We start from the raw sequence: 26,573 nt of genomic DNA, 5'->3' as shown, positions 1-26,573 counted from the left end.
CCTGGACCATTGCACTGACATTTAGTCTCCCTGCCTCCCCTCTTCACCTTGAGTCTATCCTCCCCACCCGGAAGTGACTTTCTAAAGCTCAGGTCTGACTACGTCACCCCCTTACTCAAAGAACACGAGCCACTGGTTCTCTATCATCTTGACAATGAAATTTAAAATCAAATTTAAATTATTTTGTTTGGCAATGAAAACTCTTCACAGCTTGGCCTCTTTCAAGCCTTTTAGTTTTCTTATCCATTATTCAAATATTCGTTGATGCAAGGAGGTAAATATGCCTCTCTTTTATACATGAGGATGCTTCACCTTTGCATTGGTTGTCCCGCATGCCTGGGATGTGTTTTCCCTTATCTTTGCTTCTTGGAATTCTTGATTTTCTCCAAGAGAGTCCAAGCACGACTTCTCACATTAAGCCTTCCCTGATTCTCTCAGCTTCTAGTGCACTGTCCCCACAAAAAAACTTTGTATTTATTGTGTGTATAACACATATGTATGTATACACATGTATGTATGTATATTGTATACACACACACACACACACACACACACACATACATTTGTTGTTGTTCAGTCATTTCAGTAGGACGTTCAACTTTCCATGGCCCCATTTTGGGGTTTTCTTGGCAAAGATGCTAGAATGGTTTGCCCTTTCCTTCTCCAGTTCATTTGACACATGAGGAAACTGAGACAAATTAGGGTCAGGCTGGGGTTGAGTGACTTTCCCAAGTGACAGAACTAGTAAGTGTCTGAGGCCAAATCTGAACTGAGGAAGATGGATCTTCCTGACTTCAGGCCCAACACTCTACCATTGAACCACCTAACATATACGTATATAGCATTACATATTATTTACATGTATTATACATCATATATGCACTGAATCGCATGTGACATATATACCATACCTGTGCATATGTTATATTGTGTGCATATGTACATACCATATAAGTATATGTGAAAATACATACAAATGTGTTGGAACTCCCATTAGAATGTAAATTCCTTATGGTCAGGAACTGCTTCACTTTTATCTTTGCATCCTCAGTCCTTAATAAGGTGTCTGATATCTATTAACTACTTTAAAAAAAACTGTGTTGATTGATTCTCAATGTTCTCAATGAATTGTGTTTAGTTATTGATTACAGTTTGAGTATAGTTTATAGATTATAGATTGAGTATAGTTATGTATTTAGTTATCCATCCATAATGGATCAGGGACCAAAGAATGTGACCTTGAATTTGACACTGCCCTTTTTTTCTTTCTCTCTTCACAGGAAAGGATTTGGATTCCTCCACAAAAGTTCTGATTTCTACCTGGCCAGGGTCAAAGTGGAGGCACTTTAGTGGAAAGGCAGGCTGCACAGAAGAGGGAGTAAGATTCCTATCTCTATCCCAAACCAGATACTAAGTTAGAGGGTGCGGTCACTCAGTGCAATTGCAATTATAATGAAGAATTGATCAGGAGCAGATCAAGATGCCATATTGCAGGAGAGGAAAAACCCAACATCCATTACTCATGCCCACTTACATCAAATATGGGTCAGATTTTTGTTATTGTACAAACCCAATGCATCACTTCCCATCTGCAAACTGTCTCAGCAGCCTTTGTGAGTCCCATGCTGGGAAGAAACAGAAAAAAGAAATGAAGATACAGTTTACCTTCACCACCATGTTCATTACTTATTCACTTATCATTCCTCCCAAAACCAGTTCTGACTTTAGGAAGCCATCCTCTTCCAAGCAGTCATCACCACTGGCTGTGGTCCCAGATCTTCCTTCTATCAGGAAATGCAAAAATGAGTAAGTGAAGCTCTAGCCAACATCATCATTTTGTAGCCACCATATTTCTTCTCTGAAAAGATGCTTTGGATGGGCAGAAATGGTTCTGTGAATTGACTTAGCTCAGCCCAGCTTTGTTGCTGTCAGGTGACTTGCTCCTACGTCTACAATAATGAACCTTACCTATGTAGGCTAGAACAACAATGCCAAGACCTGAAGAACCTGTCTAGGGATGCTCACGTGGCTGTTTCTTACTCCCTCTCTTCACTACTCCAGTGCAATCTTTCCTGTCACTCTCTGGGAACACAAGCAGCCCTGCTCTACAAGCTCAATGCATTGGTAGCTGAAAGAAAGTCTGTTAAATTCCACTGTGACCTTTCAAAGGCTATAATTTGAAATCACATTCTGAGCCCTTTAGACACACTGTGCACTCTGGACTGTCCAATCATGCCCTCTGGTTGATGGATGCTAGTTCTCATAAGCCTCTCACAAGCTTCTGCATGATTTTCCTTAGCAGATCCAAAGCCACATGTGATTTGTTGTACTTTTGGTATTATTGTGGTGGTGGTGGTGTTAAGCATTCTTTCTGAGATGCAGGGTTGGGAGTAGGTGGGAAAAGGAGTGAGGAGGGGGCTAGCTAATAGATTTAGAATCTACAAATACAGCTAACCATAAAGAGCGAATAGCCTGCAGAGAGCTACTACTCTGATTTAATCTCTAATCTGTTACCCACTCCCACAATCAAGCCCCAATTTTTCTTGCCCCCTTGTTACCCATGGAAAAACAAACGGATGTTGAGAAATGTTCCTGATGGAAACTGAAATGAACCTCCTTTCAAAATCCCAGCCCAAAACAAACACAGCCTGGAGCTTTTTCCTTTTTTTTTCTCAGTTGGGGATCAGAGTGAAGGAAAGATCATTATATCCAGAAAGCAATGGAAGCTACCCTGAGGGAAATGTGAGACAATAGCCACAGAGAGCCAAGGGAAAAGCCAGGGCACTGGGTTTAAAAAACCAGTATCTAATACTCTCCTAGAGCCAAAGGCCTCTGTGGCTGCTTAGCTCAGCCTGTCCCTGAGGAAAGACTGGTAGAGAACAGTTGGAAGAGTGGGGTGCCGCCTCAGCAAACCTGGCACCCCCACAGAGAAAACTGGGCAAAAACTGCTTAGTTATTCCCAAGAATGTCAGAAAAGTGTCTCCCCTGGGGTGGGGAGTGAGGGAAATGGGGGCATCACATAAGACTATTCATTTCTCAGTGGGTTTGTTCCAGACCATTTCCCCAGAGAGAGCTTTTTTCCTCTTGGGGAACTGGGCAATGCTTTTTCTGTGTTAGGAACACAGCCCATTAAATCACAGCAAGTTATTTGGCCTTTCAATTTAACCCATTTGGGGCTAGCAGAGATATAGTTGAAGTCATAAGTATTTTCCTATTATCCAGTGAAATGGCTAAATGAGGATCACCCAGTCCTTTCAAAATCAGGACCTAATGTTACCTAGAGGTTTCTCTCCCCAAGAAAATGGATTTTCTTTCTTCCCTAGAGTTTTCCCACTCTTATCTCCTTATATATCAAAAGTAGATCTGTGTTTAATGGAGAAGGAAAAAAGGTGTGTAAAGGTTCTTCATCTGAGGACCATCTGATCGATATTTCCTTGTGCTAAGAAGTAATGCCTTGTGTAACCAGCAGTAAGTTATTTCACTTCTCTAAGCATCAGGTTCTTCACCCATAAAAATGAACTGGTACACTGGAGAGAGCAACAGCCCATCTCTTGTTACAGGTTCACATGCTCCTTATGAAGCTATGCTATTGGACAGGTGACTTCCCTTGTCTGGATCTCAGTTCCTTCATCTTTAAAATAAGGGGGTTTAACTAGATGGCCTTTAAGATCCCTCCAACTCTAAGTCTACAATGCTATGGTTCTAGAACAAGAGAATTGGGTTAGCTGGCCTGTGAGCTCCCTTCTAGCCAAGGGTGTCATAGAGCCTTACACTGCTAAATTATCACTGTGAACATTTACCTTTGGAAACCAATAATAGCTGCAAATCAAGGCTTGATCTATTGTTTCATTGCTTGTCTAGACAAAGAAGTAAGGGAGAAAATGTAATATTGCTAATTAAACTTAAAAGTGTGTCTGACATGCTTATTTATTCATTCATTCATCGATTTATCTGTTTATTTATTTATTGATTTTACAGATGGTCATTTCTGCAACCTTTGCCAGCACACCATTGCTTTCAACTCTAGATCTGTGACACCAGAATTGGAGTGCTTAAGACCTTTCCAGCTCTAAGGCCAATTCCAATACTGTTTTTTTCTTCTCACCCCCTCCCCAGATTCCCTGAGCTAGCCTCTCTCTTTCTCTCTCCTCTCCACATGTCTTTGCTGGGTGAATTGAATGTTCCTTGGTGGCCTCAGTGGGGAGTGTCATAGGATTGTCAAGGAATCTGTGTAACTCATTAGGCTTTAGTGTCTGGACACGAAGGCAGAGGCTCCCCATGTTTATCCATCTCTACCCTTGAATTTTCTTGTGACCTGTAATTATCTGTGCTTCCATTCTTTCCATCTGTAAAAACTGAAGGAACAAGTAAGGCGACTTCCTATTCTGGGAGGTACACAGAAGTCACAGCAATAAACACTGAATAAATAAGAAATACAAAGACCACTATACACCCATATACGTGAAGAAAACAGCCTAACAACTGTATTCAGTGAATCAGCAGAGACTGGTGACTATAATATTTCTGTATATTTTTAATCTCCCCATAATTTTATGGATTTGTAAAAGAAAAAAATATTATAGGAGGGTGAAGAAGGAGCAGCTAGGTGGCACAATGGATAGAGCTCAAACTCTAGAGTCAGTAGGATGTAAGTTCAGCCAGGGATGGGGAACCTGCTGCCTCAAGGCCACAAGTGACCTGCTAGGTCCTCAAGTGCAGCCCTTTGGAATCAGTCAAAGGTTTGCACTTGAGGACCTACAGGGCCACACGTGACCTCAGTGCTGCAGGTTCCCCACTCCTGCACAACATTTACTAGCTGTGTGACTCTGGGCAAGTCACTTGACCCTGATTGCCCCTCCACCAGAAAATGAAAAAAAAAAAAAACGACCACTGCGATCTGGGTATATTCATAACTCCACCAAGCTCTGGGGATTTCATGTGCTTTTACTTAGATAGCTCAAATTACACTATTCAGAGGCAGTGTCATGCAGTGGAGAAAATACTGGATTTGGGGATCAGAGGACTGTGACTTGAGCTATAGCTCTATCCATGCGACATGGCATCATCTCTAAAAGAAAGGCATTGGATTTGATAATTTCAGAGGTCCCTTCCTTCTTTCAATGTTTGATTCTGTGATTCTGGTCTTCTCTCAGCCTTGACTCTAACAAAGCCTTTCCTATTCCTTTGTGGGATCTGTTTTCATTGGGAAAAGATGAGAAAGTTCTTAACTCTAAAATTAAAATTTTCAAACCTAGAACCACACAAGTTTATTATATATTTGTTCAACAAAATCCAGATGCTCTCATGAATGCTGTATAATCACACTGGGAATCCATCAGAATCACAGAATTTCAGGGTTGAAAGGAATCTCATAGGGCATCTTGTCAAATTCATTCAACCACACCAAAATGCTCTCTGCAACACAACTTATGGGGGGGTTTGCTTCCTGTGAGGGCAAACAAAAAGCTTCCACTTCACTTTGGATAACTAATTGTTAAGATTTTTTTCCCTCACCCCAAACATGAAATTATCTTTTTGTAATTTCCACTCATAGCTCTTTGTTCCACCTTCTTGTGCCAAAGAGCAAAGGGAACAAGTGTAAATCCAAGATGGGTTCAACTCGATGGTCTCTGAAGTCTCTTCTAGATCTAAATCTATGATACTATGATCAGCCTCTCAAATACTTGAAGACAACTTTCACTTTCGTAGACTTCTCTAGACTTAATCTCACATGGCATTAACTCAAGGCCCTTCACCACCTCCTTTGGATATTCTTTGGGCTATTTACATCTTTCTTAAAATGTGGCACCCAGAACTAAACACAGTACTCCAGTTGTGGCCTGACTAGGGTTGAGTGTAATGGGACTATCATTTTCTTAGCCCTTGATTTTCTACCTCCCTCAATGCCATCCATGATCATATTCAGACTCAAGAAGACATAACAAAAATGACCTTTGAGATGATACTCAAGATAGGGAAATTTGTATAATGAAGAGGTTTGACTACAATGGCCAAGGTTGTTTCCAGTTCCTTGTAAAAAACACAAGCTCTTTGATAACAGGAAATGTTTCATTCACTGCATTTGTGTCCCCAGTGCCTAGCAAAGTTTTTAATGCATAGTGGGTACTTAATAAATACTAATTGATTTCTAGTTCTTAATAATAATGATAGTTAATAATAGCTTGCATTTATACAATGCTTTGAAGGTTTACAAAATGTTTTTACAAATAGTATCTAATATTATACTCACAATAACCAAAAGGAAGGTGCAGCATCCCTATTTTACAGTTGAGGAAACTGAAGCAGACAAAGGTCAAGTGACATTCTCAGTGTCACACAGTAAGTATATGGGTTTAGATTTGAACTCAGGTCTTCCTGACTCCTCAGGTTCAATGCTCTATCCCCTGAACTACCAGCTGTCTCTGTCACTGGATACTAATATTTTTCTTTCCTTCTACTAAAACAACTCTTCCATATTAAACCATATGATCTTAAATTACCAACAAAGACTTATTTTCAGACATATGGCACTCTACTATTGTAATTTCTCTAATTCCTATCTTTTAGCTTTATGTCCTCTGCAAATTTGATAAATGGTGACATAGCTGTCTCTCCTGTGCCTAGTATGCTATTAACATTTGTTATATCAGAGTTGTGGTAGTTTGGTGTGGTGCAAAGATTTGTTCATTCTATGTTCATTTATTCAAGGGCTGCAGAGTCTTTCACATGAGCTATGACTTAATGCTCCTACTTATCCTTGAGCTCAGGCCTCTTTAATGATATTTCTGCCACTATGGCCACTCTCAGTTCAGAGCAGGAGCCAAGTTAGGGTGTGGGTATGGGTGGTGGTTAGAGCCCCATCAATACTCGTGAACCACAAATAGGTGTCCAGAACAACTGTTTCATGAGCTATATATAGCTCACCTATAGCATGACGAGTAGACCAGATCCAATCTATTTTGGTATATTCTTGTTATGTATGAGTCTCTAGGCACCAAAGTGATGGATGTCATGTCATTATTTAAACAGCTAATTGATATTAAATGGGTCATCACATTTTTGGTGGCACTGAATTGAATCCTCTTAAAAATATGCAATAATTAATGAGCCTACACCAGATGAAAGCTTTCTAGACTTTGAGAAATATCAGCTTATCAGACCTTCTGTGTAAATATAATCTTCATGGCTATTTGTCTGGAAAGTATTATCACTTGATAAGTCTGAGCCTCACTTCTTCTCTGGGACTTAGGAAAGATTTATTAGAAACAGAGGTGTGGTGGTAGGTATTCTTCCACATCTTTACTGTCCCCTGAATGGTCCTGCCCAGCACTCACCACCTCCTACTCAACTGCAAAGCAGCCAACTCACAGTGCTTCTTGGGAAGCTCTACTGTCATAATCACAGAATAAGGTTTGGAGCAGAGCAACCCAAATTCCATTCCAGGTTAGGGAGAAGACTTTGACCAAAAGCCAGGTAGGGGCAATCCAGTAGAACCCAGCAAGGAGGCTCTACAAATATGGAGGAGGGTAGGCCCTAGTTACACATCAGGAAAGGAGGAAATGGCAATCGTGGTGAATGTCCTGTGCCTGGAGAAAATTCTTTATTGATAATTTCAGATCATTCCCTTTAGTTTAAAGAATCAAGCTCAGGATATGGAGGCAAAGGACATGACCATTCCATCCTAGAATGGAAGAACTAAAAGGGGAGGTAGAGATTGCCTAGTCCAATTCCCTCATTTTAATGATGTTCAAGGAAATTAAATGATTTTGTCTGAATCACACAAGTTAGTAAGTAGCAGAGCTGAGACTTGAACCCACGTCTACTGATTCCCAGCATACTACACTATACAGTGAATTTTCTTGACTAATAAGGCTATTTTGTCCATCCACATATGTTAATATTGCTTTTTTTTTTTAATGCTGGATGTTTCTATTATTTTAATTCATGAAACTGCTAGCTTCTACCTGATGAAGATATAGTTTTGAAACTAATTTAGTAGAACTCTGCCCCTTTGCCCAATGAAGCTTCTTTTCAAAGAGACATTATTTACTCTATTCCTTGAAGGACACATTTTTTTTTTGTTTCTCCCATGGCACTACTCCATAATGTCTTCAATATTATATATCTAATAAAAACATCAAAGCAGGCCTCTTTAAAAGTCAACTCATTATTCTGCTACCATAAAAACTCTCCTCTATTCCAATGGTTTCCATTTTCTTTGCATAACTGAACACAAGCAAAGTCAAATTTTACTAATCCTCTGAAGAAGAAAATGAGCTTGTGAGATAGGATGCTTCAGGCAGGAATCCAGTAATCAGGAAGATTGAGAAGTGAGGACTGAAGAGTATCTTATGGTAAGTCAAGAAGTTAATGTATAAGAGATACCATGGTAGGGACACTGAGTCCAAAAAGCACAGAATCTCAGAAGAATCTCATATGCGTACATATATGTATACGTATACATATATACATATATGTATATATGTACATATATAATTTATTTGCATAATTAATTTATTTATAAAATATATTTCATTTATTGTATTCTGAAGTTACGAAATAAAATAAGTATTTCCATAACATAGCAGAAAAGAAGTGGTTGCTCATGAAACTGCGAATCTGTTATGTACAACTTTCTAGTCTTTAAATACATAATAAAGTAGGGGCAGAGCCAAGATGGTGGAGTAACAGCATGAACTTTCCTAGAGCACTCCCACCAAGCCCAGCCAAATGCCTGTAGAAAATGGCTCTAAACAAATTCTAGACCTGCAGAACCCACAGAATGACAGAGTGAAGAAAATCTCCAACCAAAGACAAGCTGGGGGGTTGCCAGGAAGTGTCTATTGCTCCACTCTGGGAGCAGAACACATTCCAATGTGGGCGATGCCAGCACAAAGGGGACATGAGCAGGCCTTGGGGGGACTGAATCTCTCACACCTCTGTTGGTTTCCAGACTTCATTACCCCAAAATAATGGGTACAAATTAGAAGGTGAGTGAAAAAAGCCTGTGGGACAAATGTAGGAGAGTGGAATCACCTGGTCCCAGCCCCAGGGCACAGAAGGTAGAGGGGGTGGAGTAGGCCCACAGATTGTGAGGAGATCCAGTGGCTGACAGTGAACCCCACCCCCACTGGAAGCAGAAATCTACCTTGACAAAGAGCTCAAAAGTCAAGTAAATGGCTGGGGAAATAAGCAAAAACCAAAAAAAGAATCAGACTATAGAATCTTACTTTGGTGACAAGGAAGACCAAAACACATGAACTGAAGAAAACAAAGCCAAAGCTCCTCTATCCAAAGCCTCAAAAAAAAAAAAAATATGAATTGGTCTCAGGCCATGGAAGAGCTCAAAAAGGATTTTGAAAATCAAGTAAGAGAAGTAGAGCAAAAATTGGGAAGAGAAATGAGAGTAATGCAAGAAAATCGTGAAAAAAGAGTCAACTGTTTGCTAAAAGAAATCCAAAAAAATGTTGAAAAAAATAACACTTTAAAAAATAGACCAACTCAAAAGACAAAAGATATCCAAAAAGTCAATGAGGAGAAGAATGCCTTAAAAAGCAGAATTGATCAGATGGAAAAGGAAGACCAAAAGCTCACTGAAGAAAATAATTCCTTAAACATTGGAATGGAGCAGATGGAAACTATTGACTTTATGAAAAATCAAGAAATTATAAAACAAAACCAAAGGAATGAAAAAAATAGCAGACAATGTGAAATATCTCATTGGAAAAACAACTGACCTGGGAAATAGATCCAGGAGATACAATTTAAAAATTATGGGACTACCTGAAAGCCATGATCCAAAAAAGAGCCTAGACATCATCTTTCATGAAATTATCAAGGAAATTGACATTCTAGAACTGGAGGGTAAAATAAATATTGAAAGAATCCACTGATCTCCTCCTAAAAGATATTCCAAAAGGAAAACTCCTAGGAATATAGTAGCCAAATTTGAGAGTTCCCAGGTTAAGGAGAAAATATTGCAAGCAACCAAAAAAGAAACAATTAGAGTAATGTGGAAATATAATCATGATAACACAATACCCAAGCAGCATCTACATTAAGGGATCGAAGGCCTTGGAATATGATATTCCAGAAGTCAAAGGAGCTAGGATTAAAACCAAGAATCACCTACCCAGCAAAACTGAATATAATACTTCAGGGGGGAAAATGATCATTCAATGAAATAGAGGATTTTTAAGCATTCTTGATGAAAAGGCCAGAGTTAAATAGAAGATTTGACTACAAATACCAGAATTAAGAGAAGCATGAAAAGATAAACAGGAAAGAGAAATTATAAGGGACTTACTAAAGTTGAACTGTTTACATGGAAAGATAATATTTGTAACTCTTGAGACTTTTCTCAGTATTTGGGTAGTTGGAGGGATTATATACATATAGACAGAAGGGTGAGTTGAATAGGAAAGGCTGATATCTAAAAAAATAAAATTAAGGGGTGAGAAGAATATATGTGTTACTTCAGATATTGTCTGACTATAGCAGAGTATGATCTATAATATCTCTAGTTCTGAACAGTGCATTCACTAAGATAGTCTAAGGTTGCATTACCTTTATTTATTTATTGCTGCTATATCATACCCTTTACTCACATTGAGTTTTTGGTCCACTTCAATACTCTTTTTCTTTTTGAGAAGCTTCTATTTGGACACGTCTCCAGTCTTGGAATACTGAAAATGATTTTTGGAAACAAGAAACAAAGTTCTGCATCTATCTCTGTTACATTTCATCTTGCTGGATTTGACTCAGTGCTTTTTCTTGCTAATAATCTTTTTGGAAGCAGAGCCTGTGATCCAATGCTATATAGTTATTTCCGAAAATTTGAAAGGCATGCCATCTCTTCCTTTATCCAAGTCAATCATAAAAAAAATTCTTGTTAAATGACATTGTGTCAAACATAGATACCTAGGGCATTCCATTAGAGACTACTTTCCAAGTTGACAACAAACTACTAATACATACAACATAGGTCTACTAATAAATACAACACAATAAATACAACATTCCACTATTTCTGAATCTGCCTAGCACGAAGCTCCCATCGATCTATCTTGTCTACTAGATATTATTCTATGAGAATAATATGGGAGATTTTGTCAACCGCATTGCTAAATTATATGTAAATTTTCCTGCCTCTTTCCCTGATCAATCAATCAATCTAGCAGTCTCCTACCAAAACAGAAAAATAATGTAGTTATGTTCCTGAGAAGCTATGGTTAATTCTTGCTTTTCAAAATCTTCACTAAAAAAGAACCCCCTTAATATTGTTCTACAATTTTCTGAGGAATTAAAGATCAGTTCCCTGATTTATAGTTTGCAAATGACTTCTAACTACTTTGGAAAATTCAATCATTTGCCCTTCTCCAGTCCTGCAAAATCTCTTTCCTTCTCCATGAAATTTTATCTTAAAAATATTTTATTTTTTCTAATTACATGTAAAAACAATTTGTAACATTTTTTTAAATTTTGAGTTCCAAATTCTCTCCCTCTCTCACTCCCCTCACACCACCACCCTTGAGAAGGCAATTTGAGACTTATAAATGTGCAGTCATGAAAATCATATTTCCATATCTGTAATGTTGTGAAAGAAAATAGAGATTAAAAAAACACCCCATCTTCCCCTCCAATGTAAAAACTTTTTTGTGCCTCTTTTATATGAGATAACTTACCCTATTCTCCATCTCCTTTTCCCCTTCTCCCAATGTATCTCTCTTTCTTATCCCTTAGTTTAATTTAATTTAATTTTGGATATCATCCCCTCATAGTCAACTAAAGACTCTCTATGTATAGACCTTCTAACTGCCCTAATAATGATAAAAATTCTTAGGAGTTACAACTATAATCTTTCTATGTAGTCTTAGGAATTACAAGTATCATCTCAGGTAGGAATGTAAATAGTTTAACTTTATTGAATCCCTTATGATTTTTCTTTCCTATTTACTTTATTATGCTTCTCTTAAGTCTTATATTTGAAAATAAAATTTTCTATTCAGCTCTGATCTTTTCATCAGGAATGCCTAGAAGTCCTCTATTTCATAAAATATCCATTTTCCCCTTGAAGGAATATATTCAGTTTTGCTGAGTAAGTGATTCTTGGTTATAATCCTAACCCCTTTGGCCTCCAGAATATCATATTCTAAGCCTTTTAATTCTTTCATGTGAAAGCTGCTAAATCTTGTGTTATTCTGACTATGGCTCCATATATTTGAATTGTTTCTTTCTGGCTTCTTTCAGTGCTTTCTCCTTGACCTGGAAGTTCTGAAATTTGGCCATTGATTGGTTGTTGTCATTCTCAAAGAGGATCAAAATAACATCACCATGTTGGAGTAAAGGTATAGTGTGTCCAACTGTGGCTGATCAGACCAATATGACCTTGGAAGGCTTTGCCACAGGCCAGGCAAAAACAGTCCATGTGAACATCTGGAGTGGAGATGTCCCTAAAAGTCCTAGGAGTTTTCATTTTGGGATTCATTTCAAAAAGTGATTGATGGATTCTTTCCATTTCTATTTTGCCACTGGTTATAGGATATCAGGGATGTCTTCCTTCACAATTTCTTGAACTATGATATCAAGGCTCTTTTTTGTGATTATGGATTTCAGATAGTCTGATAACTCTTAAATTATCTCTCCTTGATCTATTTTCTAGGTCAGCTTTTTTAATGAGATATCTCACATTTTCTTCTATTTTTTCATCTTTTTCATTTTGTTTGTTTATGGATGTCTCATGGAGTCATTACCTTCTAGTTGCCAGTACTCTTCTTCAGTGAATTTCTGTACTTCTGTATCTTTTTTCATTTGATCAGCTCTGCTTTTGAAAGGGTTTTTGTGCCTCTTTTACCATTTGGCCTGTTCTGTATTCTAAGATGTTATTTTCTTAAGTATTTTTGGTGTCTTCTTTACAAAGCTATTGACTATCTATGAATTTAGAAAAGAGCACTGACAGTGGCTCAATAATCACATCTGCTAGTTATTTCATTGCCCCAGAACTTAATTAATCTCAACCTGAGGGCAACTAGTAACTTGAATTCATCAGGGGCAGTCGGCTATTGACTTTTTTCCTTACCATGAGTATTAAGTCATTATAAGTAATTTTTGTTCTGTATTTTTCAGTCCAAAGATCATGTTCTTTGGCAGAGAAAACAGAAGCCAAATAAGAATTGAATAGATTTTCCTTCTCTCCATTGTTCCATTCTCCTGAATAGGAATTTTATGACTTTTTTGATCATGCTCTTTTCCCCCAATATAGCTCATATCATCATCATCATCATCATCATCATCATCATCATCATCATTATTGCTTTTAACTTGCCTTGTCAGCCTCAGCTGTAACAGAGTTTAAGCTATGTGATCTTGAGCAAGTCATTTTACCTTTCTCAGACCTTTTTTTCAACTATAAAATGGGAATATAGTGGCAGTTTACTCATGGAGTTACCATGAGCATCAAATGGGATAACTTGTACAGTGCTTTGTCACCATCAAAGAAAACCTCAAATAGTTACATAAATACTAGCTGGTATTATTATTAGTATTAGTATTAGTATAAATACTTCTTGTAATATTTTATAAACTACATCCTGCTTTTATATTCACCCTCCATCTTGATACATCTTATGTGCATTTCATTTTAAAATCTAAATTAGGCTGACAACTTCCTTGCATAGACACTTTGTCTCTTTAAACAATTTTCCTTTTTGCTCATCAGAACTGTTTCTCTTTGTGTCTTCAACATTTCATTCTTGATTATAATCTTCTCGTCTTTATTGGCCAACTTTTTCTACAAAATTTTAGTCTGTGGGATCCTATACCCCCTTCTCTGAAGTTTTTGAAATATATTCATGTGAAATGTTGGCGATACAATATATAGAGCACCAGTTCTGGAGTCAGGAGAATCTGAGTTCAAATATGACCTCAGACAATTATTAGCCATGGGAACTTGGGGCAAATCATTTAACCCTGATTGCCTTCAAAAAAAGGAAAACAAAAAAGAAATATGTTCTCCTAAAATCTTCTTAAAGATTAAATTAGCATAAAGATTAAAATATCATTAAAGCAACTTGAGAAATTATTAGATGTTCTGCTTTGGGCAAAAAGAAAGCTCCTAGAGTGGTCTGAATTATGGAAGTCACTCGTCACTACTATTAGATACTGAACCATTTTTGTGGTCTATCTCTTGAGCTCTTCTATTTCTTTGGTCAGGTGACCTGTTGTATGTGTTGAAACTACAATTGCTTCTTGTTTCCACTGGTATTTCTCAGCATGTTCTTACAAGGTTCTCCCATTTGATCCTTGTAGTGTCTTGTACAGATATATTTGTTTAATATATAAAGTTTTTTTTACCCCCACTTCAGTAAAGTCTATTCCTTTAAAATCTGGTAAATATCTGTTCAGAGAAAAATTCCAGTCCTGGAATCTGAGTCTCAGTGATATCTCACCAAGCCTCAAAGATAACTAGTCAGTCAAATTCATTGCCTTTTATTAGAAATCCTAATTCTCCTTGCTTATTATTCATTTTTTTGTACATTTGTGATCATGTGTTTTATTTTTTCTACCTTTCTTGGATTTTGTCGTTTGCAAATTGCTAGGTATCACTAACGCTCTTCCTCCCACCAATTCAAGTGTTCATTTTCTTAGAGAGTTGCATGGGAAAGAATTGGATTCAAGGTCCATCTCTGAATACTTTGGCTTTGTGACCATTAACTTCCCAATATTCCATGTAACTCTCTCTAAGAAAGAATATTTGTATTGATAGAGGAAGTTCCTCACTAAGAGTTCCTTAAACCAATGAAATTATGGGTCTGGTTTCCCCCATCCCTGTCTATCTTCCAAGAAAAAAAAAAACCAAACAAACACACACACACACACACACACACACACACACAAACAAACAAAACTATTATTGGTATATAGTTGTTGCTATATCTGTTTTATCTTTTCCTGGCTAGGGTATCAGGATCACATTTGTCTCACAGAAGGAGTTTGGTAAAATGTCCTTTCTTATAAAGAGTATCTGTAGTATAGGAGTGATATGATCTTTAAAACTTTGCTGGAATTTACTTATAGATAACAAAATTGAATACTTTCAGAATATGAAGGAACTTTGGTGACCATACAATATAACCTATATCCTCCAATAGAATTCTCACTGATGCACACCTAACAAGCGGTCATCTGACTTTTGCTTAAAGGTCTCCAATGTTGAGGAACCCACTTCTGCCCAATGCAGTATTTCAGTTCTTGCACTGCATCCTGGGCCATCATCAATCACCTTGACTTTTGTCTTGCCATTGGGCTCCAATGACTGGAGGAGACAGCAAGGTTAATAACTTTGTGTAGCTCTGCCTCACTTAAATCCAATTACACTTAAATCGAGACATTGCCTTCATGATGTCACTGGTCTTCCTCAACAATGAAGGACAAACAGCAACAAGAAGAGCTCTAATTGCAAGGAAGCTTTTCTTTCAGAAGCCTAAATCTGATTTTTTGCAGCTTCTACTGATTGTTACTGGTTCTAACCTCTAGGCCAAAAAAAATAAAAATAAAAATACACTCACCTTCAGATATCCAAAGACAACTATTAGGGCCTGATTAAGTGGTCTCTTCTCCAGGCTAAGGATCCCAAGGTCCTGCAACCTGTGTTAATATGATAGGAATTCAAGGTCCCTCATCATTACTGGTTGTCCAACTCTAACAAACTCTAACTTGTCAACGTCCTTCTTACAACATGGAACCTAGAACTGATACTTCTCAAGTGTCAGGGCAGAGTAAAGCACAGCATTTTACTTCCTTAGTCCTAGAAACTATGACCTTCTATACACATCCTAAGACCATACCTCTCCGTATATTCATATGGGGTATGAGTATGCTCATATGTACTCATATGCTCATAAAACTCTATTTTTCAAGTAAAGTACAATAGAGAGAGCTCTGGGCTCATAATCAGGAAGACCTGAGTTCATTGCCAGTCTCACTTAATAGCTATGTGACCTTGACCAAGTCATTTACTTTCTGTTTGCCTCAGTTTCCTCAATTTTAAAGTAGTGATAAAACAGTACCTGCCTCCCAGGATTATTGTGAGTATAAAATGAGATAATATTTGTAAAACACTTAGTACAGTGCCTGGCACATAGTAGGTACTGGACAAATTATCATTTGTTATTATTATTATTTACTACCCTAGCCATACTTTCCTCATTTTGTGCTTATAAAGTTAATACCTGGAAGTCAAGTATTAGACTTTCTATTTACTCCTAGTGAATATCATATTCTTCAGTTCCACCCAGAGATTTAACCCATCAAAATCTTCTAGTGTCTTCTAGTGTGAAATCCATCCCTCCAAGTTTTTAGTCATTTACAAATGTGACAAGCATGCTCTCTATGACTTCATCCAACTCATTAATAAAAATGTCAAATAACACAGGAACAGGTGCAAATTCTGGAGTCACTCCACTAGAAATATGTTTCCAAATTGGCTCCAAACCATTTCGTTTGTTTTTCTCTTCATCTGCTCTCCTTAAAAAAAGTTTATTTTTTTCCTTTAAAATAATAATAAAAGATGTTCATACAAGGTATCTGCAGTCTATAATGCCAGCAATAATCTGATCCCAGGTTCCTCCCTTTCTTTCCCCCCTCCCACTGCAGACTCAAATCACCAGGTCCAATCTCTCTATTCTTTTGCACCTTTCGAAATCAGCCCTTGGCAGTTGTAAAGCAATGCTCCCTAAATTCCTCATGGAAGTATCATTTGTGCCTGCATGAATCATCGGCGATGGGTAGTCATTGGGTTGACAAGTCTTAGGAGGTTTTCCACAGCATCCTGGGCACATGCCAGAGGAAGAGAGCAGACCTCTCTTGAGTCATTATCATACAAACAAAATACATCGTGTGTCCCGCCACCTCTCCCCCTCAGCAAGGAGCCACCCCCCCACCTCACACTGCCCTGCTCTAGCTCTAACCCTTATGGTGTGACCTCTCACCTTGAGGTCACTCTTAGACCCACACCATCATTCTTTGGTAAATCAGCGTCTGCTTCCAGTTCAGATGGTCTGACTCCTACAGCTATTGTGCAGCACTTCCAGTCCATTAATTAGCTCCTTATAGTCATAAGGCCTTCTTTCATTGTTTCCCAATGCCATATTCTTCCACACTCAAACCTCCAGCACTTTGCCTGATTCTCATCTGCTGCTCCAGATTATTTTTCTTCCTTGTTTCCACACTGAAGCTTTCCTTTCCATTTTTTTTTAACTTTTAGGGAACATTTCATTCTTGGTCCCTAAAGAAGAAATATTCTTCCTGCATCTCCTTTATTTTCTGGGATGGAGACTAGCCTTTGTTATGAGCATCACTTGAGAATTACTAGGCTGTGAGTATTTTGCTTCTATTCAAGCACTGATGTGTAAGCCAGGAGAAAACAAGCCTCCTACTATTAACTATTAACATAATTGACTATACTAATAATAAAAGTAAAAAAAAAATCATATGATTATTTCAATAGATGCTGAAAAGGCTTTTGATCAAGTACAACACTCATTTCTATTAGAAACACTTGAAATATAGGTATAAATAGATTTTTCCTTAAATTGATAAAAAAAGAAGTATTTACCTAAAACCATCAGCAAACTTTATTTGTAATGTGGAAAAGTTAGAAACCTCATCAAGATCAGATGTGAAACAAAGATGCCCACTACCACCAGTATTATTCAATATTGTATTGGAAATCCTAGGAATAAGAGAAAAAAAGGAATCAGAATAGGAAATGAGGTAAGAAAACTATTTTTATAGATGATATGATAATATACTTGGAAAATTCCAAAGACTCAACTGAAAAGTCATTTGAAACAATTAATGATTTTAGCAAGGTAGCAGGATTAAAAGTAAATCCATATAAACCAACAGCATTTTTATATATTATGTCAAAACCCTTCAAGAAGGGATCATAAGATAAACCATTTAAAATAACTCTAGATAGTATAAAATACCTGGGAATACACTTGCCAAAACAAACTTGTGAAGTATATGAATAAAATTATTTTTAAAATACAAATAAAATCAGATTTAAATAACTGGAGAACATTAATTATTCACAGGTAAGTAGGGCCAATATAAGAAAAATTACAATTTTACCTAAACTAATTTATATATTTAATGTCATCCCAATTAAATTACCAAATACTGAATTAGGAAAAAAATAACAAAATTCACTTGGAAGAATAAAAAATTCAAGAATATTAAAGGAACTAATAAAAATGCAATGTAAGGAGGTTTAGCAGTACTAGATTTAAACTATATTATGACTGTAATCATCAAAACTATTTGGTAATGGATAAACAATAAAAATGTAGATCAGTGGAACAGAGTAGACATACAATTTATGGCAGCAAATAAATATAGTAACCTTGTATTTGACAAGGGTAAAACCAAATTTGGGGAATAAAAATTCATTACTTGGCAAAAATTATTGGGAAAACTGGAAAGTAGTCTGGCAGAAATTGGGCATAGACTAATATTTTACACCATTTACCAAGATACTATTAAAATGAATATATAACCTAGATATAAAGAAAAATTTTAACCAGAAAATTTGAAGGACATGGAGTATGTTACCTATGAGACTTGTGGATAGGTGAACAATTTATGAAAAAAAAAATAAGAGATAGAGAGCAGTGTGAGGTATAAAAAAATGGATAACTTCAATTTCCCTAAATTCAAAAATTTTGGACAAATATAACAAAGGTAGCCAAGATCAGAAGGATAGCAGTACAGTGGGAAAAAATTTTAAAAGACAAAGTCTCAGATAAAGGTCTCATATTTCAAATATATAAAGAACTTTATCAAATCTCTATGAATACAAGTCATTTCCCAGCTGATAAATGGTCAAAGGATGTAAATGGGCAAGTTTCAGTGAAGAAATCAAAAGAATTTATAGTCATATGAAAAAATGCTCTAAATCATTATTGATTAGAGAAATGCACATTAAAATAACCTTGAGATATCATTTTACATCTATTAGATTGGCTAAAATGATTGAAAGGGAAAGTGACAAATATTGCAGGGGATATGGAAAAGTTGAGACACTGATTCACTGTTGGTGGACTGTAAACTGATCCAACCATTTTGGAGAACAATGTAGAATTATGTCCCAAAAGTTATTAAACTGCTTATACCCTTTGACCTAGCAATACCACCAGTAGAGCTGTTCTCTAAGATGATTAGAGGAAAAGGGAAAAGGACCTACATGTTCTAAAATATTTATAGCAGCTCTCTTTCTGGTGGCAAAGAACTGAAAACTGAGGAGATGGATGACTGTCAATTGGATGATAAGTTGTGAAATATGATTGTCATGGAATACTACTGTGCTGTAAGAAATCATAAGCTTGATGATCTTAGAAAAATAGATTTGCAGGAAATAATGAAGAGCAAAATGTACAGAACCAAGAGAATGTTGTATGTAGTAACAATATTGTTTTAAGAACAATTTTGAGCAACTAAGTCATGTTAACCATTATAAATACTCAGTAACTATAGAGGACATATGAAGGAAGACACTATTTGCATCCAGAAAAAGAAGTGATTAAGTAGAAGTATTTATAAAATGGTAGTGTGTGTGTGTGTGTGTGTGTGTGTCTGTCTGTCTGTCTGTCTGTCTAATGGGAGGGAGGAAAAAAACAAAGTTAGATGATAACATAATTATGTATTTAAAAGGAAAGCAAGTTGTACAGAATAGGTTTGTAGATTCATTACAACCATCTTTTTTTCCCTATTCTACTATTATGAAAATATTTGTTTTATTTCTTAAGTTCAGAATAAAATCAATAATTTTTTTTTAAATCAATCTTCTTGAGGGTAAGGACTCTCATTTTTAAATTTGTGTCCTTAGCTCCTACCACAGGGAATCATATTCATTCTGTGCCAAATAAATGTTGATGAATAGAACTGCAAAATTCTCCTGGCTTTCCAAACTTAGCATAAAATTAGATTCTCAGTCTTTTCCTGCTCCACTGCTCTCTCTAGGCAAAGCAGCCACCAAAGCAGAAGTGTTCCAGGATTTTATAAAGAAATGGACTGCCCACAGTTATCTTTAGGAATAGGCCATTATTTGCAAAATATACAAATACACAGAAATGCAAATCACTGCACTCAGAGTATAAAGCAACCCCTGTCTTTTACACCTCATCAAACTTTCTACTTTCTTTCAATGAAAGACTGCCTCCAACCAACCCCTGAAATACTTTATATATAATATAACTTTTATATAGATATATATAACTTTTTATATATATAAAAATATATATATAACTTTTATATATAACTTTTCTCGACTTGAAATTAATTTGGTGATTCCTCATTGTCCCCAATTTGTCTACCCTAGTCCTTGACATTGCTAGGCTATGCTTCTCCAGGATTTTTCTGTATTCCCTACAAAAATATTATCACTGGTGCTTGTTCGTAATATTAATGGGGGATTCAGTATCCATTGGGTTCAAATCCTGCCTCATATTGGCTGTGTGATACTGAGCAGCTCACCTAAACTGGCAGCCTCAGGTTACTAATCTATAAAATTAAGTTAATAGTAACCGCATTACCATCACAAGGTTTGAGGATCCAAAGAAATAATGCGTAGAAAACATTTTGTAAAACATAAGCATCATATAAATGTGAATTATAATGTACAATTCCAGTTCATTTACCCTAAATGACTCTCTCAATTTTATTTCCCAAAAAGTTTTGGAGTCAAATATGGCACTATTTCTGGAATGGACCTCTGAAAGGGGATGCTGGAAAGAATACAAGAAAGAGGAAAGAGTCAGTGGCTACTGGGTGACTATGAACCATGTTCCATCCTGTCAACATGTGAGAATTCTTTATAACCACCCTCTGCTCCTTGCTATACATGACTTGGAACTCTAGCAACAACATGAGATGTTCATTCTTCTATGTGAGGAGGCTACAGCTAAAAGTGAGGGCAACAGAGACCCAGAAGTGAAGGGAAAATGACCACAAAAGAAAGTGCTTCCTCAACTCAGCCTATGGACATTGAAGGGAATTTTACTTTACACTATTGCCACCAATATTTTTCCCTTTGTCTATCTCTTTTACTTTATTATTTTATTTTCTATTCAAAATTTTCTCCCTCCTTTCTTCCCCTACCCCACTCACTTAGAAGATAAGAAAAACAAAGTTCATTCAAATATGTATTTTCATGTAAAACAAATTCTTGCAATAACAATGTCCAAAAAAAGTTGAAAAAAAGAAGGGAAAAATATGCTTCAGTCTGTACTCTGAGTATATATGGAGGTGGAAAGGATGTTTCATCATTAGTCATTTGGAATTGTAACTGGTCTCTGTGCTGATCAAAGTTTCTAAGTCTTTCAGAGTTGTCTTTACAATATTGCTGTTAAGGGATAAATTGTTCCACTGATTTTGCTCAGTTCACTTCGTATTAGTTCATAAAGGTCTTCCAAGTTTTTCTGAAAACATCTCTTTCACCATTTCTTACAACAATAATATTCCATCACATTCATATACCATAGCTTTTTCAGCCATTCCCCAAATGATGGGCATCGTTTTAGTTGTCATTTCTTTGCCGCAACAGAATTCATTGCCACCTGTCTTCAAAGCAGGTGATTAACAGAAACATTAAGACAAATAAAAACAAAAAGTTTTTAAAAAAAGATAAATGACCAATAATGCCCCAGATGACTAATGATAAGACATACTATGTGCCTTCGGATAGAGAGGTGAACAACCTGGAGTACCAAATGAGATAGAGATAGAGATATGGATATGGATACACATATAAATGTTTGGACATGACCAATGCAGACTATTTTTTTTTTTTTGCTTGACTACATATTTGTTTTTGTTTTTTTCTGATCTTAATATGAGATGGGAAAGTAGATTTTTGCTGATTGAAAAAATACACATATGTGTATACATGCACACGTATATACACATATTCACATGCAGATGTTGGAAAAGTTACAGAAGCAACTACTAGGAAACCTATAAACCTAAGTGTAATGAACAGAGAAATTAAGAAGTAGGACATGGATACATTGTATCTTAGGTGATTTAATTTGTAGCATTTTATGCCACATACAAACTATCATACACTTCTCCTTGATATTACTATGATTTTCCTAATCTAATTAAACTGTCTTGTCATATTTAACAATGGCTAGATAGAAAAGGTGAGAATGCAAAAGAACTCTCATAAAATACTGGATCCTCAAGTATATTCTCAGTGAGTAATGGAGGGAAGGAGGGATGGCGTGAAGCTTTATTACAATATTCTTTTTATAGTTTTACTGTTATGGTCATGTCTATTTTGTATAGATATTTTATTTAATCAATATTTTCTGTATTTATACTTTAACTACTACAGGGCAAGAACTATTTTAACCTATTTTATTTAATGTAGTCCCACTATGCCCATGGGAAGAAAGATATAAAAAATAAAATGACATTCGGGGGGTTTTGACCTAGACTGACTTGCAGAAGGATGCCTCTTCTCTGGACTTTTTCTCTCCTCTTGTCCTCTTATGCTCCATACCTGTGTAGACAGGTTCTCACTCACTAATACCTAGTGTCTCCCTGTCTATAGTAGAAGACAGGAAACTAATCAGATGTTCCTAAGTGAAAATGCACCCCTCCCTATAAAACCTGTGACCCTTTCTTATCTTAGCCAGATGTCCTATTTTGTGGGGGTGAGAGGACCTAAGTCATACCCCCTTTCAACTTGGAGGAGTGCAGAGACCTAAAGAGTTGAGGTCTGTCAAGTTCAAGGGCTAACTTTCTCAAGTTCCACTGTCTAATTATCCCCCTGACATAACCTGATATTTCCTGCCAACTCTCCTTACTGTATCCTTCTCCCCTCGATGTGTCCTTTCAAGCCTTAAACCTTCCCTTGTGTGAATCTGAGCATGAAGTAATGAAGGTGGGCCGATGTAAGCATCATTAGCTTACCTAACTCTTTTTTCTAAGATTTTCTAAGTTTCCAAACATTGAATCAGATATATGGGAATATATGGGAACCAAATCAAATGTTTTGGATGATGTTGTGACCAACTTATCAACAATAATAAATAATAATACAATGTGATGTATAATAATATGTTCTGTACCTAAAATGTTTTATATAATACCCATTTATCAATAATAGTTAATTAATAATACAATGTGATATATAATAACATACCTGAAACTAAAATGTTTTATATAATAATAATATTCCTTATCATAATATAGACTTCAAAGTCTTCAAGGTACTTCTTAAGATTGCATTTGTTCCTCACAATATCCCTGTTACGTAAGAAATGTAAGTATTATTAGTCCAGTTTTGCAAATAAATAAACTGAGGCTAATAGACCCTCTCAAAACACATGCTAGGAGACCCAGGTTCTTGTATCTGATTTGCTGAAGGAGAGGAAAACCTTAGAAAACCAAAGCTAAGATACACACACACACACACACACACACACACACACACACACACACACACACACAAATATACACATGCCCTTCTTCTATATTGAGACAATTCTTTTTCCTGAAAGCCAGCCTCACAGAGTCTCTGCAGATGGCAGAAGGCTTGATAAATACAATAATATCACTAACATTGTCACCTTTGCAAACAAAGGGTAGAAGTATGCATGCCCTTGAAACGCCCAGCACATGGGGTTCCTTGTTACAGATGAGTGAACACTTTATGGCACAATACATGGAAAACAACTGAATAAACCATACTCTTCATCATCACCATTAATCAGTTTCTGGAGATCACTTTATTTTAATGCTGGAAGAATAGGAAAGCCACCTGGTCAGAAGAGTGGAATGAAAAGACTGCAGGCTATTAGCATACTGATGGTGGCATAATCCACAATTTCTCATTCACTCCTTGAGAGGTCGCATGGAGGAGCAGGAGGATGTACAGAATGGAATTCTGTGGTTCACCATGACTAAGGACCCCAAAGGCAAATAAGTCCAAATGCTTCCTACCAAGTCCTCTTTGGCTAACAGTTGTTACACATTGTATACATAAGTTCAGACCTGTTCTAATAAACTCCTATTTACACTTTCAATGGCAAGGGATCTTAATGCGCCATTATCTCTCTCTTTCAGAGGAAACTATTATTAATGGAAGGCATTGTCAGTGGGCTAGAGGAAAAATCTAGATTACTGTGTTTCAGGGAGAGGAGAGAAATAAGAAGTCATCACAGAATTCTAGGAATTTAATTTAGTTGAGTGATACCATCACCTAACTTGGTTACTATTTCTCTTCCAGCCAAATAGTATTTTCATATTACATTTCTGCTTCCATTTTCATCACTAAAGTAATTCTATTTGCATGTACACTCTGTTTTCCATTACCAGTCCTTGATTACAATATTAAGTTTGAGTGTCCGAGGGACAGATAATATGTTGTGTCTAGGGCACTGTTTATTTTGCCCCAGATTTCCAGAAAATGGGCAATCTGGGCCAGTAGCTAAGTTTACCAATACTAGTAGTGTTGGAAAGCATTACTAGTATTTAAAAATTATATGGATAATCAATTCTTTCTTTCCTCCTATGCAGGGAACAACAGAAGGTAGTCTGCAGAGCCTGATTCTAAATGGCCAGCACTGAATTGTAAATGGGGAAAAGTGATCCCACCCTTTACATGTGGGTCATTCTGTACCTGTTCTTTGGCTAAAATTGTGAATGTCTCCAGATGGGGCAAGAGTAAAAGGGAGTGGGACAGAAAATTACAGGCCAATTCTTCCTTTGTACTCCTAGAAGTCTTCACAGACACACACACAGACACACAGACACACACACCATAACCTGTCATTTTCACATATGTTTTATTAATCTGAATATCACCACACTTTCTTACCCCTAGTGTAGCTTATACAAATCCTGAACATGATCAATAAGCCCATTCAGTACTAAAGGATGGTAGTAAAGATTACAAAACTTTCCCTTTAGATTTTAAATCCAAAACTCTAATGACAATGATAAATTTCACCTTTCTATCCACAGTTCTTTGGTTCATATTCTAGCTCCAGTAACTATGTGCAGAAGACTGGACTAGACTATTTCTAAGATCCAAAAATAACACAGTGGAACAAGTGCTCGTTTTTGAGTCAGAGGCCCTGGGTTCCATTCTGGTCTTCTATTTACTAACCTGTGGGACCTTTTGCTAGTTACATGACCTTTCTGAACCTCATCTGTCAAATTAGGGGGTTGGATGACTGACCTCTGACATCCTTTACAGCTCTAAATCTATGACCCTATGAGTTCTAAGATTTACGCTTCTAATGTAACTTTCAATTCTCCCCTCCTTTGTTTCTTTTCCTTACTACCCCCTTCCCTTATTTTGTCTCTTTTCTTTAAAAACATACTCTCGTAAAATTTAATAAACATGAAAACCAATAAAATAAACATTAAAGACAAGGAATACATATGTACATAAAACCACTGGCATCTAATATGGTAGAAATAAATTAACAAAAAACAACAAAAAGTTTCTGTTCCTCCCTCCCTTTGTTTCCTATTGCCAACTATATATTCATTTCTCTTGTTTTTTAGGTTTGCATCACTTCGTGTAGATTTTTCCATATTTCTTTATATGTTTCATATTTATCATTTTTTGATTACTGCCTAAGTCTTTACCTCCCGTGAACCCATGATGGAGATAACCCAGTACCCTGACCCCAAGCATCTTGGTATAGCAATGCTCTCTACATAACTGCTCCTTTATCTAGCCTGAACCTGCCACCATCATTGAGGGGAGAGATCACTGTGAAGGGGCCCATCATCCTCTCTACCACTGGCACTAACTCTCAATGAACTGAGATAATCCCAAGAACTCTGGGAGTGGCAGTACCCCTACCTCACTCTTCCGTTCATTGGTCCAGCCCAGTTCTCATCACTATCGACCTGGGAAGCAACTCCCAAAGATAAGAGACCTGGCAACTGCTAGTATAGGTGGTTCTACCCAGAAGAATAAAGTTCTCACCAGCAAAGTCTTTGACACTGACGTTAAAGATGAGGCCATCTATCTGGGTACTGCTCTCTAAGGAAAAATGGACCTTTAGTAGATCATATTTTCTATATGTACTGTTTCCTCCATGATAATGTGTCTTATTTTTCTATTTGTATTCTTATCACTTAGCATAGTTTTTGCATATAGTAAGCACTTAATACATGCTTTTTCATTTCTCTTTCTTTCCCTCTTTCCCTCTTTGGTTCTTTCTTTTTCTTTCCTTTCCTTCTTGCTCCCCTTCCTTCCTCCCATCCTTCTTTCCTTTCTCTCTCTTTTGCTCTCTTGTTCTTTGTCTCTCTGTCTCTGTCTCTGTCTCTCTCTCTGTCTCTCTGTCTCTCTCTCTCAGCACCTATTTACACTAAAAAGTTGTTAACACAGTTTGCTCTTTTTTTTTTAAAGGAGTATATCCATAGGATATGTATGAGAAAAGTATCAGACAGATTCAATAGATAGATAGATTTGCACATATAAATATATATAAGCATTTTATATATTATAAACTTGCATTTGTATATAGAAATGTTTTCTCTAACTA

General features: G+C 36.6%; 2 long non-coding RNA genes across 2 annotated transcripts in view; one reads left to right on the top strand and one right to left on the bottom strand.

The window, feature by feature from the left end:
* Positions 1-2,486, top strand: part of LOC140501713 (uncharacterized) — a 41,117-nt gene extending 38,631 nt beyond the window's left edge. The window contains exon 3 of the long non-coding RNA XR_011966330.1: positions 1,281-2,486. This is a non-coding gene — a long non-coding RNA (uncharacterized lncRNA). The remainder of the gene's footprint in view (positions 1-1,280) is intronic.
* On the bottom strand, positions 1,700-18,006 carry LOC140501712 (uncharacterized). Its single transcript, XR_011966329.1, has 3 exons — positions 17,615-18,006; positions 15,567-15,645; positions 1,700-1,784 (listed from the first exon to the last, which is right to left on the bottom strand). It is a non-coding gene; the product is annotated as an uncharacterized lncRNA (long non-coding RNA).
* Between the last annotated feature and the right edge of the window lie 8,567 nt (positions 18,007-26,573).

The sequence above is a fragment of the Notamacropus eugenii genome, chromosome 4, assembly GCF_028372415.1.
Source record: "Notamacropus eugenii isolate mMacEug1 chromosome 4, mMacEug1.pri_v2, whole genome shotgun sequence".
NCBI classification, from domain to species: domain Eukaryota; kingdom Metazoa; phylum Chordata; class Mammalia; order Diprotodontia; family Macropodidae; genus Notamacropus; species Notamacropus eugenii.
This window is presented reverse-complemented; position numbering and strand designations above follow the sequence as displayed.